A 12990-nucleotide genomic window follows, 5' to 3' on the forward strand; every position below is an offset into this window, starting at 1 on the left:
AGAAAGATGTGGAAAAGGTAATAGGGAACTCTCACTGCAGCTTCTCATTTTATAAGAATCAAGGACATAAAAAGAAAGATCAGGTAATTACCCCAAAATTATTGTCTCATCAATGTCTAAAATACGAAAACTTACAGTTAAAGTGATGAAAATTATGCACATAAGAAGGTAATGGCATGTAACAAGGCAAAACCCACTCTTTCACAACCACAGCTATAAAAGCATTTTGCAGCAAAATTGCTATTTTATAGGTATGGTATTATTCAATAACAGTAAGAAAAATAATTGAAATGTCTGTCAGCATATAACTGCATTGAAAACCACGGTATAAAAAGCCAAGAATCTCTTTGGATCTTTTTGTCAGAGACTTGAACCTGAGTGCCAGGAGAGGATTCAGCTTCAGACAGCGGCACTGTCATCACGGTATCTTTGTGTGGGTATTTCCACACCAGATAAACATTCAAGCCCCACCTGCTAACAGATTTCTAGGGAAAGGATTTAGAGGGATCCAACTGAGGTTTCAGCAGACATTAGCATTTGATCAGCAGTATTGCCTCAGCTGCATCTGACAGAGAGCTATATTTCCCTGCCTAAGCATAACAATCTCATAGGGGTTTTGATGCATTTCAACATTCCCCTGGTTTCTGCTCATCCCTCCAAAGGACACAGGGTTTTTCTCATCCCATGCAGAAGGCTCAGCTACTACAGAGCGTTTCAAATGGCAGGAGGTGCACAGATTTAGAGAACTGCATTTATTTATCCTGCCTTAATGAATTGAAATAGGAATTGTTTTATTCAGCTTAATGTTTGTGCTTCAGTTTGTGCAGACAGCTCTTTCTCTAGCAATCATGAGGGACCTTGGCAGTTAGGTTTTCCCTTAGCTCACAAATATTCAGTCATAAGTATCTTCACTGCAATAAAAGAACAAATTATAAAGTCATAGAAATATGACCACTATATTTTATAGTTATAAAGCTTTGTTTGAATGCAGTGAGCATTCAAATAAGAGTAATTTCTTTTGTACTACTTGCTATTGCAAGTTCATGACTGCATAACAGATATAAGACCAGTGGAGATATTCATTAAAGAAAAGCACAAAAGAACCAAAAATAATGAATCATACAGCAGAACTACACTATGACTCCTCTGAGGGGTATGTACACATTCACTTCCCTTGATTTGTTTTATTGATTTGTTTTATTCAGAGAAAAATGGTAAAATACATCAAATCAGTGTTGACATCTGACCCTTAAGGGGTCTGCATCAGTAATAAAGGATAAATCCTCATCTCAGATAATTCCCTGCATATATAGCAGAAATAATGAGTTGAACTTGATTTTAGAGTTCAGTATTAGTGACAGTTGTATTCAGTTCAGAACTTGATTGCCCCCAACCTAAGGATGCAGCCAAAGCCTCTCTAGGACTCTGACTCACTTTGATAGTACAGCTCCTGCTTGCAGTACAAGCCAAAAAAATTCAGATGGAATTTTTGGTGAAGGAATAATGATGGAACTTATTTACCTTGTGGTAGGTCTGATTCCATGGACTGATCACACTGATAATTAAGACACTTCTTGATTTTCCTTGAATTGCCTGTGTGAGCTGCCCTTCCTTGGTGTGTCCCACACTGGGACCAGTACAGTGGCCAGCCCTTTAGTGTGCCTTGGACCTTCTTAGGAGTCAGTCTGCTGGTCTCTATCCTTTCTGAGATGTTTATAAGGAAGGAATAAAATCAGGGGAAAAGAACTGTGGGACATCTGTTAGCTGGCAGTTGCACAGTGTGATCTATTTTGAGTACCCTAAATATACCTGAAAGGTAAATAGAGACACAATAATTCCTGCATGACTTGTCTGTTTGAATAATTACCTATAATCGTATTTTTATTGTTGAGTTGCTAGATTCACTTAGGTACCTATAATATTTCTTTGGCTACTCTCACACCAGCGTGGCTTTAAAAACCTTAAGGGTTTTTCTGAGATCCTCTGTACTTCTTAATGAATAGAAATATTGCAGTATAATCACATCTCTCTTATCAGTTGCAATATTAACCTTGGCCACTTTAAAAAAAATGTTTTCATGCTTCTGATATCATGATGCCATATTCTATCAAGGCAAACAAATGAAATTTCAATTATGAAATCTCTGACAAAGCTATGACAAACATGTCATATTATGGAAATTACTCTTCTCTAAAAATAGTCAGGAATAAACTCCATTCCTTTTTCAAGAACCTGTCAGACTCTTTCATAAGAAATGTTCATACAATGATTCTCTCCTTTATTAAATTTCCATATTATCACTGAATACTTTATCTTTCGTAATTTCTGAACATTATCATAACAGATATGATTGATTGTATGGTAAAGGGACACTAAGAAAGTGACTTGTTTGTTCCTGGGATGTTTTAGGGAAATTCAAGTGTTGAAAAAATTAAAATGAGCTAACAGAAGAAAAAAAACTGCTTTAAAGGCTCCAAGAGCACTTGACTTTATTTGCTTCGACCAGTTGTGTACTCAGTATACAATACTGAGCTGGAGTTTTCTATTTTGATACTTGAGCATTTCTGAAACACAATGGTTAGTAGCATATATGCACATACTTCTCTTTTTTTAAACTAAATAATAGGGGTTTTTAAAATATTTTTGCTTCTCTGGAACCCCAATGCCAGCAATGTTCTCTTGATGCCCTCTCTAATCCTGATTTTTTGATTCATTTTAACAAGTGATTTTTCTTTTCTATTTCATATGGTCTGTCATTTCTCCATTACACAGTGCCAGTTACATATTTTATATTGTATATATAAATGTATAACATTTATACATATGTTACACAGTAACATATTTTCATGCCAATATATTTTTCAGATGAAAATAGGCTGATTACAGATTAGGTGCAGAAAGGATGCCTTTTGGGAAATGCACAAACTTCCCACTGTCTTTTCATCAAAGCTATTAGTCTTTCAATTAGCCCAAGAGTGACAGGCCCTGAGCTTCACACTAACTTTCTATTCTTTTGCATTTCTATTTGTCATTTTGTCACTTGAAATATGAACAGTTGGGGTTTTTTAATTCAGTGCATATGTTTTATTTCTTGATTTTCTCAAACTGTGCTAACTGTTTTGCAAGGAAAAGAGTCAAAAATGTTGATGCCACCTTAGTTTTCCATACCTCTGCATTTGCCACAAATTCCACACCAGATTTTTTCATATTTCTCCCTGTACAAGAATTGTGAAAAGCACATACAATGTTTATTTTCCCATCTAAAAATGTATAACATCTATTGGGCAACTCCACCAAACTGTAGAGATAAAAAATAGAATAAGGAGAAAATACCTTGTTTTCAGTTTCTTTGACTTCAGTGCAGCAGATAAAAATAAGAAGGAGGCAATGATTTATGGCCTTGTATTGTAGCACTGCTTCTCTGTGCTGCATATTGACTATATTTAAAGTCTTGTTTCTGGTAGGAATGGAAATCATCTGTTTGAAAAAAAAAGAAGTGGCTGGATTATTCACTAATGTCCATTTGTCTTGCTTTTCTTCATGTGTTCTTGTCCTGTGATGACCACTGTGTTATCCAGGTCTGTGTTAAGCCTGGAAATCACAAGTGCCCCTTGCTCTGCAGTCAGAACTCTGGAGAAGAATGAGATGATCTGCTTGATCATTTTTCTCTGGAAAAAAATGTTACAATAAGTATGTTGGTAATTTAGAAAGATGGAAGTTCAAAAAGCATGGTGTGCACTTAGAGTGGACTATGATAATGTTTGTCATCTGTTTGTTCTCAGGTGAGGTCATTGGTTTTCACAACCTGTGAACAGGTTATGTGATGATCTGTGGACAGGAACATTGCATTCTCCAGGATTTATGTTGTGTCTTTTGCTTCATACATGTAAGAATGGAATTAGGGATTATTTCCTTCCTTATTTTATCATAGATCTTTTATCTTAGGAGACAGAAACTAGTGCTTTCAGATCTATTAATAACATCACAAATCTTGCTGACATGCACATTAAAAAATTCTCATGGTCTTGTGTTGCAATATTCTGAAGCCTTCAAAAGAATTTCCATTACCCTTAAATTTAGTGGGTGAAGCCTAAATTACTAAAATTGCTCTTTTGTGTCTACTTTCTGCACAAGAGAAAGAGAACCAGTAGATAAGGAAAGTTAAATGATAGTGATGTAAATATCAATAAAGTGTTATCGTAGGAATGAGAAGAATACTTCAGGGTAATGAAAGGAACAGAGAGGAAGAAACAAATTTGAGGTAAGGTAGTGTAGGTGATTCAAGAGAAAACATCAAGGGATGGAGGAATAATTTGAGATGGAAGATAGTGCAAGGAAGGTCTGGAAAGACAAAGAATGTCAAGACAAATCTGCAAGCAGTGGAGAAGTGTCTGTGTTGTTGAGCATGCACTCAAATTTGCAGTGAAAACTTCATATCAATACAATGTAATCAAAAGCAATGATTCAAAACAAAGTTCATAGGAACATCCTCAGTGGCTATACTTGGCCAGCAAACATAAACTATCATTTTATAACCAGAGAACCTGGGATAGGAATAGTTAGATTCAAGACTATATCTGAAAAATATAGTGTATAAAAAGAAAACAGGAAAAAGAGCATCTTATTCATTCCTTTATTATGTCAGGATCTGAAACATTAAATCAATTAAGTTGCTCATGTTAATTTAAATTTATTTATTATTGCAAAACTTTATTTAACAAACATCCAGACAAGGATGTTTTCTTGGTCAGACAAAATCCCAGCATTCTCCATCTGAATTAAATTGACTAAATTCAAGGAGAAATTTAAAGAAAACAATGAGTGAAAACAATTGAAAATGAAGATCAAAAGACATATAGGAAAGAGAATATATCATTAGACAAGAACATAGAGACAGGAGCTCACATATTATAGTACAAATACTCTTTTATATGAGAGTGGGTCTTTGACCAGTCACACAGTTGCAATTCTATATGGAGGAAAAGGGGAGAATAGCAAACTGGGCACATCAATCTCTCAAGCTGGTAGATAGAAAGGCTGTAATGCCTCTGCAAATTCAGGAGTCCTCTAGGGTTAATTGCCAAGCATTTTCCTTTTGACAGATTATGAGTAGTAAAAACCAGTTAAATATTGCTGTGATATAAATACCAGTTAAGTATTGCTATTCTGTAAAAAAAAAAAAACTAGTGTGATTAACTTTCCAAGCAGCTTCAAATCAAATCTCTTAAAAACTTATACAGAGCTTCATGCTTTAAATCAGAAAATAAGGACTCTAAGAGTGATGGTCTATCTTCAACAAAACTATTCAGCCTTTCCCCATTATCTGTTTCAATTCCCAGGTAGCCTTTTTTTAGAAGGGTGAATAGAATTTTCATATCAACTTGCATTGGTGACCCATGTAATTGCCTTAGTCTTATGCTACATGAAAATCCATCTTTTGAGCTGTGTGATGACAGAAAGGCAGCTTTGTTTCCCATCATTGCAAGCAACCTTTATTAGAAAGAAATCACTAGCAGCTATTCTGCTAGTGATTCTGATTTAATCAGCCAAAAAAAAAAAAAAGAATGAGAAACACCAATTTTAAACTGCCTCTTTTTCAATAAAACAGTTTTATTATCAGCTCTGAAATGGATGTGTCTTCACTCGTATTAAAGTTTGATAAAATACAGTCTTATTGACCTGAACAAAGCTTTTGCTGTTTTTCCTGTTCATCATTTATAGTGATATCTGTAGAGCATTAAGGCCTTTTTATATTTTTAAATGAAAGCTCTTCCTACAGATAACCTATCAGCACTCCCCTATCTGCATGACTTGTCCATATAGTCACATTATTTTAATATATTCAATACATTTGCATATTGATTTATTTGCTGTGAAAGACAAGATCTTTATTCATTTGCTCTTTACAGGTAGGAAGGGATCCCCGAAGAGGAGCATTCCTTGAGACCATCAACAGCATTAATTCAGTGCACTGGAGTCCTTGGAACTGGTATCCTGGAACACCATTGCCTATCAATTTTCTGAGGATTCTCTTGACACCACGAGAGCTGTTATATTTAGATGCTTATCTGCTTTTGACTGCAGTGCAGTGCTTGCGAAGATGTCTTTCATTTTGAGGCTTAACACATTAAATATCACCTGATCTGAGGATGTTTGAGGGTGTAGAGCCTCTGGCATAGAATAAATGTCTTGTCTAAAAATAGCGTTACATTTCTGCATAGCCCTTCATTTTGTGTAGCTCTACTTTGTACATAAATTAAGGCACAAAGAGAAACTAAAGGTCTGTCTTCATGCTGACAGAGGGAAGAAATCTCAAAGCTTAAAAAGAAGATCCTCTGACATTCCTACTCAAAATCTCCCCAGTATGTCCAAATACTGCATTGAATAGCAGAAGCCCTTCAAAGGCTTCTAGATGGAAAACAGAAAAAATGAAAGCTGCAGTGTCATGCTGAATCACAGATATAGCAGCACAGATTAAAGCTGCAATAACTCACTGAATATTCACTTTGATTATGCGAGCTTAAATAAGGCCTTTAAACCAAGATTCCTCTGTGACTAGATCTTTAGTGTACACCCACTTAATCTCTTAAATTACTATTTCTTAACATTTTAGGAAATAATAGATCACTAGAATAAAATTACTGGTCTGGTAGATTAAAGGAGAAGAGCCAAGTAACCATAACCACCATGGGCTGTGTTGAATAATACTGAGGGTTAGCAATGACAGAGCACTAGGCAAGAGCAGCCTGTGTGCCTATGTCATATGAATGTCCCCCAAATAGGGAAATCTGTCACTTGAATGTGTACCCATTGCAGTCCTTTTCAAATCACAAAAGCTTTCTCTTACCCAAATCTGAAACTATCATCAACATATGCTTTTTAACACTAAAAGTTTGAGCTGGATCTTCACAAATAAAAATACTTAATACTATGCTATGAAATCATCATTTGCAAGCTGTCCCCAGATACCAGTCCAGCTCTCCTAAAGCACTCTCTGGTAAGGAGCCTATTCCCTACATACCCACATAAAACTGCTTATTGTTGTTTTATTTACAGCTAAATTTATAACTTCAAGTTGTGCTCATTCAACAGTGGAAGAGGAGAATATTTAGCAAGACCATAATGCCCTGAAGCTGTAGAATGAGCTTCTGACTGGCTCATCAAAGTTGGCTTGGGCCATCACAGCAATGCAGAAACATAGGGTTAAGGTTAAGATTTCGTCACAATATAGTCCTGATGTCTTACCATGACTATTAAAGAAATGAGGATTTTCTTCTCTTCCAGTCTATTCTGTGTTTTTTCCTTTGGTAGCAATGGAGCTATTGAAATGCTAATCATAACTTTTTCATTCCACATCAAGAACAGAGAGGAAAGCATTAAAAATATTTAGGAGTTTCATTCTATGATTTCAGTGGTTTTCCTGTATTGAGGGCAGGAAGACTATGAGAGAGAAAATGAAAAAGGAAGAGAAGGAAAAGGGGAATATAGGGAAATCTCTCTATTATTAAAGAATTGGAAAGACATTTACTTCCTCCAGATGCTGTTTTTAAGGATGTTGCTTATAAAATATAGGGCAAAATATTATTGCAAAAATCTTACATATAGAACAATCTTGAGATTCCAGCCTTTGAGGTATTTCCAATCAAATGCCTTGGTGAGTCATGAATTAATTGAAAAGATAAAACTAGCAACACAGTCCTAAAAATTATAATTATACAGCATAAATTCTCAGCTTGGTAGCAAACAGATAATTTAATGAATTACCATCATGCTATCCTACTTTGCTTTTCAGTATCACTATTTGTAGTAGTGGATAGGATCAAGGTGGAAATTACTTTTCCAAATCACCGTCTTTTTAATTTTTCCCAAATTTATGACATCTGTGTTCTTGGCTCATTCATAATGAAGACCATGAACATGTCCCTCTCCAGCATGTATATTTTTCATTCATTTGTCATACCAGAATGTACACATCAAGGAATGTTTCTCACAACACAATTATTTTCACTCTTTTTAGGGAAGCAGGCTTTTATGTTGCTCTTTTTGTTGGCTTTTTTCCCCTTGAAATCAGAACTAATTTCTTCCAGATGCTTGTTATACTAATAGAGAAGAGTAAAAATTCAGCAAAGGAAAAGAAAACTAATTTATATTTTACCTGTTTAAACTGCTTTAAAACCATTTCAACAATTGCTACATACTCTGTGAAGTATGTAAATTCCAGTTGAGCCATTTTAAAATCAGTAAAGCCACAGGCAATGTGTATGCAAAATGTGATGGAATTATGAGGTGGAAAAATCTGACAAAACTGCAAAGATAATGTGGCCTCTCTGTTGCTGCTTTTCTATAATTTCTATCCCCTTTTCCATCCTCCATAACCTTTCTCAAAAGGTAAACTGCATAGATAGTATGTAATAAAAAATGGTACCAATACTGGCTGAAATCTTCAGGAAGGCATTACAAAATAAAATTTGCTTACCAAGAGAGGAATAATAAACCCAACATGAATCTGTATTTCAGACATTATTTTATAATATGATGAAAAATTTCCTGGTATGTACAATTTTATGGTAAAAAAAACATTTTCAGAAGACAAATTTTGTAGGGCTAAAATAAGTTTTTAGCAAATGTGTAACAAATCAGTTCTTGACTCTCTAGGATGATGCCAAAATTGTACAATTGACTTGATTGGTGCTACTCATACTAGGCAGGATGGTGTGTTTATAAAGTGTATATAATGTTAAGAATACTGTATATAAAGGTGAGAATGACATCCAGCAATAATCTCTTCATTTTGCATTGAATTGCATCAGCATCTGTGAGCGTCTATAATTCTAGAGACTTATTTTATTCTATTATTTTAATGTAAAATGCTTGAACAATCCCAAGAGAGTGTTCATGGGCAGTGGTTTCACATTTTCTGCACTTTCTAAATCTAGCCAAGACCTTACATACACAGTATCCATGGATCTATTTAATTAGGAAGCAAAGAAATCACATCTCTAGTATGCAATGCTGTGTCTTTATGGATAAAAAGCTTTCAAGAATTAGAATAAAGATGAAAGGAATACCCACACATTAAAGCTTAGGGTACCTCAGGGCAAGTGAAATACATTAAGTGGGCACTTACAGCAATTAAGTTTAAAATTAACTTTTGATATAAATCAGCAGAGGTCTATCTGATCAAACTCTTGGATGAACCTTTGTGATAACTAGGGTGTAATCTCTACAGTCTATTGCAAATCATAATGCCAAGCACTGCAGAGTTACAATTAGCCTACACAGATAAACAGAAGTTTTATCTCAATATTTTGATGATTTAAGGAATACTACAGACATCCACATTTCACAGAACAAGTGGTTATACACTATGTAATACTGGTTAGGCTTCTTTAACTACATGCAATTCTACTGAACTCTGCAGGAAAAGCAGTTGGTAGAACAATGAGACATCAATGTGTGCTTGAACAGAATCAGTAATGTCTTGCAAAACAAAATTAAAGTATATATGTATGGTAAACATGAAAAAATGAGTTTATAGTCAAAACACTAGAAATTACAAATTCCAAGGTTTTGGAGAACTTTAGATTTTCTCTTTAGAGACAGATGTTAATTTTCTTCATTCTGTAATGCACCTTACCTCACACAGAGGTGCAAATACAAAACGGTAAGGAAGATGTGCCTGGACACTCATCTCTCAAAACCCCACGTTAAAACCCATTTCTCAAACACATTTAGAAGTGGAAGCTAAAGGTGAGCAGATGGGAACCAAGTGTACTGTGCCCTTCCTTTCTTGATGCAGCAGACAGAATCTGGTTAGCTTTCCTACCCATTTGAGAATGGTTTGTGAGACAAAATGATTTTGGTGGAATTAGTGTTTGAAACTAGACATCATGGGGAGAAAAGGAGATCAGACAAAATCTGCCCCAAGACCATCAAATTTCCAACTCACGTAAGAACCTTGTTTTCATACTGGATTTTAAAAAATGGTCCCTTCTGAGACACCAAATACCCATTTGAAGTACACCAATATATTAATCTGAGCCACATTTTTCTGTAACCTAGGTAATGATATTTGAAGCCTGCCTTTCCATATCTGAATTTTGAACTAATTGGAAGTTGACAATTTTTGTGTAATTCCTATCATCAGGTCTAGTGAAATATGACTTCATCTGCAAAAATGCTTAGAAATTTATCTAAAGATAAACTGAGAGACACTGGTCTTCTGTGGCAGTGGTTTCAAATACCTGATAGTGAAGTGTTAATTGTCAGTAAAAAAACAACTGCTTTGTGCATTTTTTTTTTTAATCAAACCCAAATTTTGTACTGGGATAACAGCTGTTGCCAAACAAAATGGATAGAGCAGTTACCAAAAAAACAGTTATCAAATAGAAATGGTAGGGTCTCTTCATGAATATATTCATCCTTCAATATAATTTCAGCCTAATTAAAAAATACCACAAACTAAAGTGCATAGTTAATTACAGGACTTACTTTTGCAAACTTCACGTTGTTAATTTTTTTTCTTGGAAAGAAAAGTGCACTGAAAAGATAGTTCCTAATGTTATTTTGCTTTTGCAGAGCTGGCCAAAAGCCAAATTTGAACGGGCATGCTTTATATGTAAAACTTATCATGCAGTTCTAATTAAAATCTACTGAAGCTTTCAGCGTCATTTAGGAGAGTTCATGTTCTGAATGCTTTTTGTTTTCTTTTGGTTGCATTAAATGTCAGGAGAAACTATCACACTTTCTTAAATTAAATATGATGGACTAATTTTTAAAACATTGGGAAGCAAAACCCCACATTTTATTTCTTATGGACAAAAATTTCACAGGATTTTTAGTGACACAAGTTCTGCCTTCAGCAAATATTCAATATCAGCATGTGGAGAAATAAAAAATATTTCAAAAAAGACAGTATTCAATTATTTATTTTCATTGATAGAATATATGTTTTTACATATAAGTACATCTCACTGGGATTTATACTGAATGTAGCTGATTTAACCACATGTACAAAGCACCTAAATCTGTTTCTCTCTTTTAGTGTATTAATTTAAAATGCTATTTAAGTGTGTGCCACTGCTGAAGTGGTTAACTCTGGGCAGTTTTTCTAAGAAATACATTTTCTATGAAATCTCCTCATTCTAGTAGGTAAACATTAACTGGCAAGACAGCAGATATTTGCAGGTATAGACCATTTCTATTGTCTCCTGTCTATATTATATGTATTGAGCAGGTACATCTATGGTATATAATTTATACTAAGATAACAATTAATGGTTAGTAATATAATGCAATGAAGAAAAGACTAAAAACAAATAATACTGCAAAGATTATAACGTGGAACACAGATAAAGATATAGATATAGATTAGATAGAGATACTAAGGAAACAGTAATTTTCTTTGTGCCCTATGGAAAGTGTAAGTGAATTGGTGAGACAACACAGGTGAACTACCATCAACAGTGCTGATAAAGGCTGTCTCCACCCCTCCTTTACCTCTGAGCCACCGTCTGGGACCCAGCTCAGAGCCATGCAAGGCAGGCCGGAGAGCCCTTCAGAAGAGCTCATAGCTAAGGTTAGTCACCATTGGCAATCTAGTGCATAGTTTGTGGTTATTTTAGGATTTACCAGGTAAAAAATCCCTAAAAATAGCTTTCTTTCCCTGTACTTGCGTGGGACATCCTGATCTCAAGAGATCACCACGGACTGGTGACACATGTGACAGCTGGAATCTCTCAGGCCATGCCCATGCAAACACCTCTGTGTGGTGCCTGCACCTCCAAACCCTGAAGCACCACTGCAGGCTGCAGTGCACCTCAGCACCAGGAGTGTCACCAGGGGTGGGAAGCACAGGATACAAAATAGCCACCATATTGGATTTCTAGAGAATGACAGAAGAAATATAGGAGTTAATTCTTAAACTTCTTCCACTGCCTGGGAAAGTAAAGAGATCTTAGGAATCAGCTAAAGTAGTCATGGCATTGGTAATGTCAAAAAATGTTCTGCCAGCCTGAGTCTCAGTGCAACTTCTCCTTGAAGCTGATCTTGTTTAAATATGTATTAATGATGTAATTAAGTTTTAATAGTGGTAAGTAGGAGCAGACTGTGAAGTTTGCTGATGATATAAGACTGAGAGTGCTCTAATAAAAGAAAATTTCAGGACACCATGCAGAAAGAGCTGAGTGATCTTTCAGAATGGAGAAATAGGAAAGGGAATAAACATGAGAACTGAAAATAAGTACTTCTACTATAGGTTAAGAAATGGAAATGACTGAAAAGTCATGACTGTTGACATATTAATATAGTATAATACTAAAATATGCAAATGTGATCTTTGAATGAGTCAGGAAGGTCTTTCCAGGAGGTATGAAGTAAATGTTTGACCCTTTCTACTCCCACCAATTTACTCTGGTCTTCCATATTTAAAAAAGTTGGATTCAAACTGAAACAAGTCCAAGAGGGCTATATGAAAAGACTATAATTCAAAGAGAGAAGAGTCATTACATTTTTTATGATAGCAAACCTTTGCCTGCAAGGGAGCATGCTAATATTGATAAGTAAATCCTAACATTAAATATTAAAGTGGTAAAGAAATTCTTTAAAAGATAACATTGTCCCAGAACAGAAAAAAAATAAAAAGTGTATGTGTATATATATATATATATGTATATATATATATATATAATTTCCAGTCTACATGTAAGCTGGAAATCAGAAGAATGTGCCTTAAAGAAGAGACTTATGAAACAGTTTTCATTAACAAGCAATAGAAACAGAAACCTAATCCCTTCTGAAATCTATAAAGAAGATTGCCACTTTTGACAGATTGTCATACCAAGAGATTGAACTCAATGATGTGGGAAGAGCCTTTTTACCCCACTATATTTGTATGATATTTAAACTACAACCTTAAACTTTAGGGTTAGATTTGTAATGATCAGCTTTATTCTTCTAGTATAAATGCACTCTGCAATCAGAGTAAAGGTC

This window comes from Melozone crissalis, unplaced genomic scaffold (assembly GCF_028551555.1).
Source record: "Melozone crissalis strain CALT ecotype California unplaced genomic scaffold, PUWL_Pcris_2 ptg000027l_1, whole genome shotgun sequence".
NCBI classification, from domain to species: domain Eukaryota; kingdom Metazoa; phylum Chordata; class Aves; order Passeriformes; family Passerellidae; genus Melozone; species Melozone crissalis.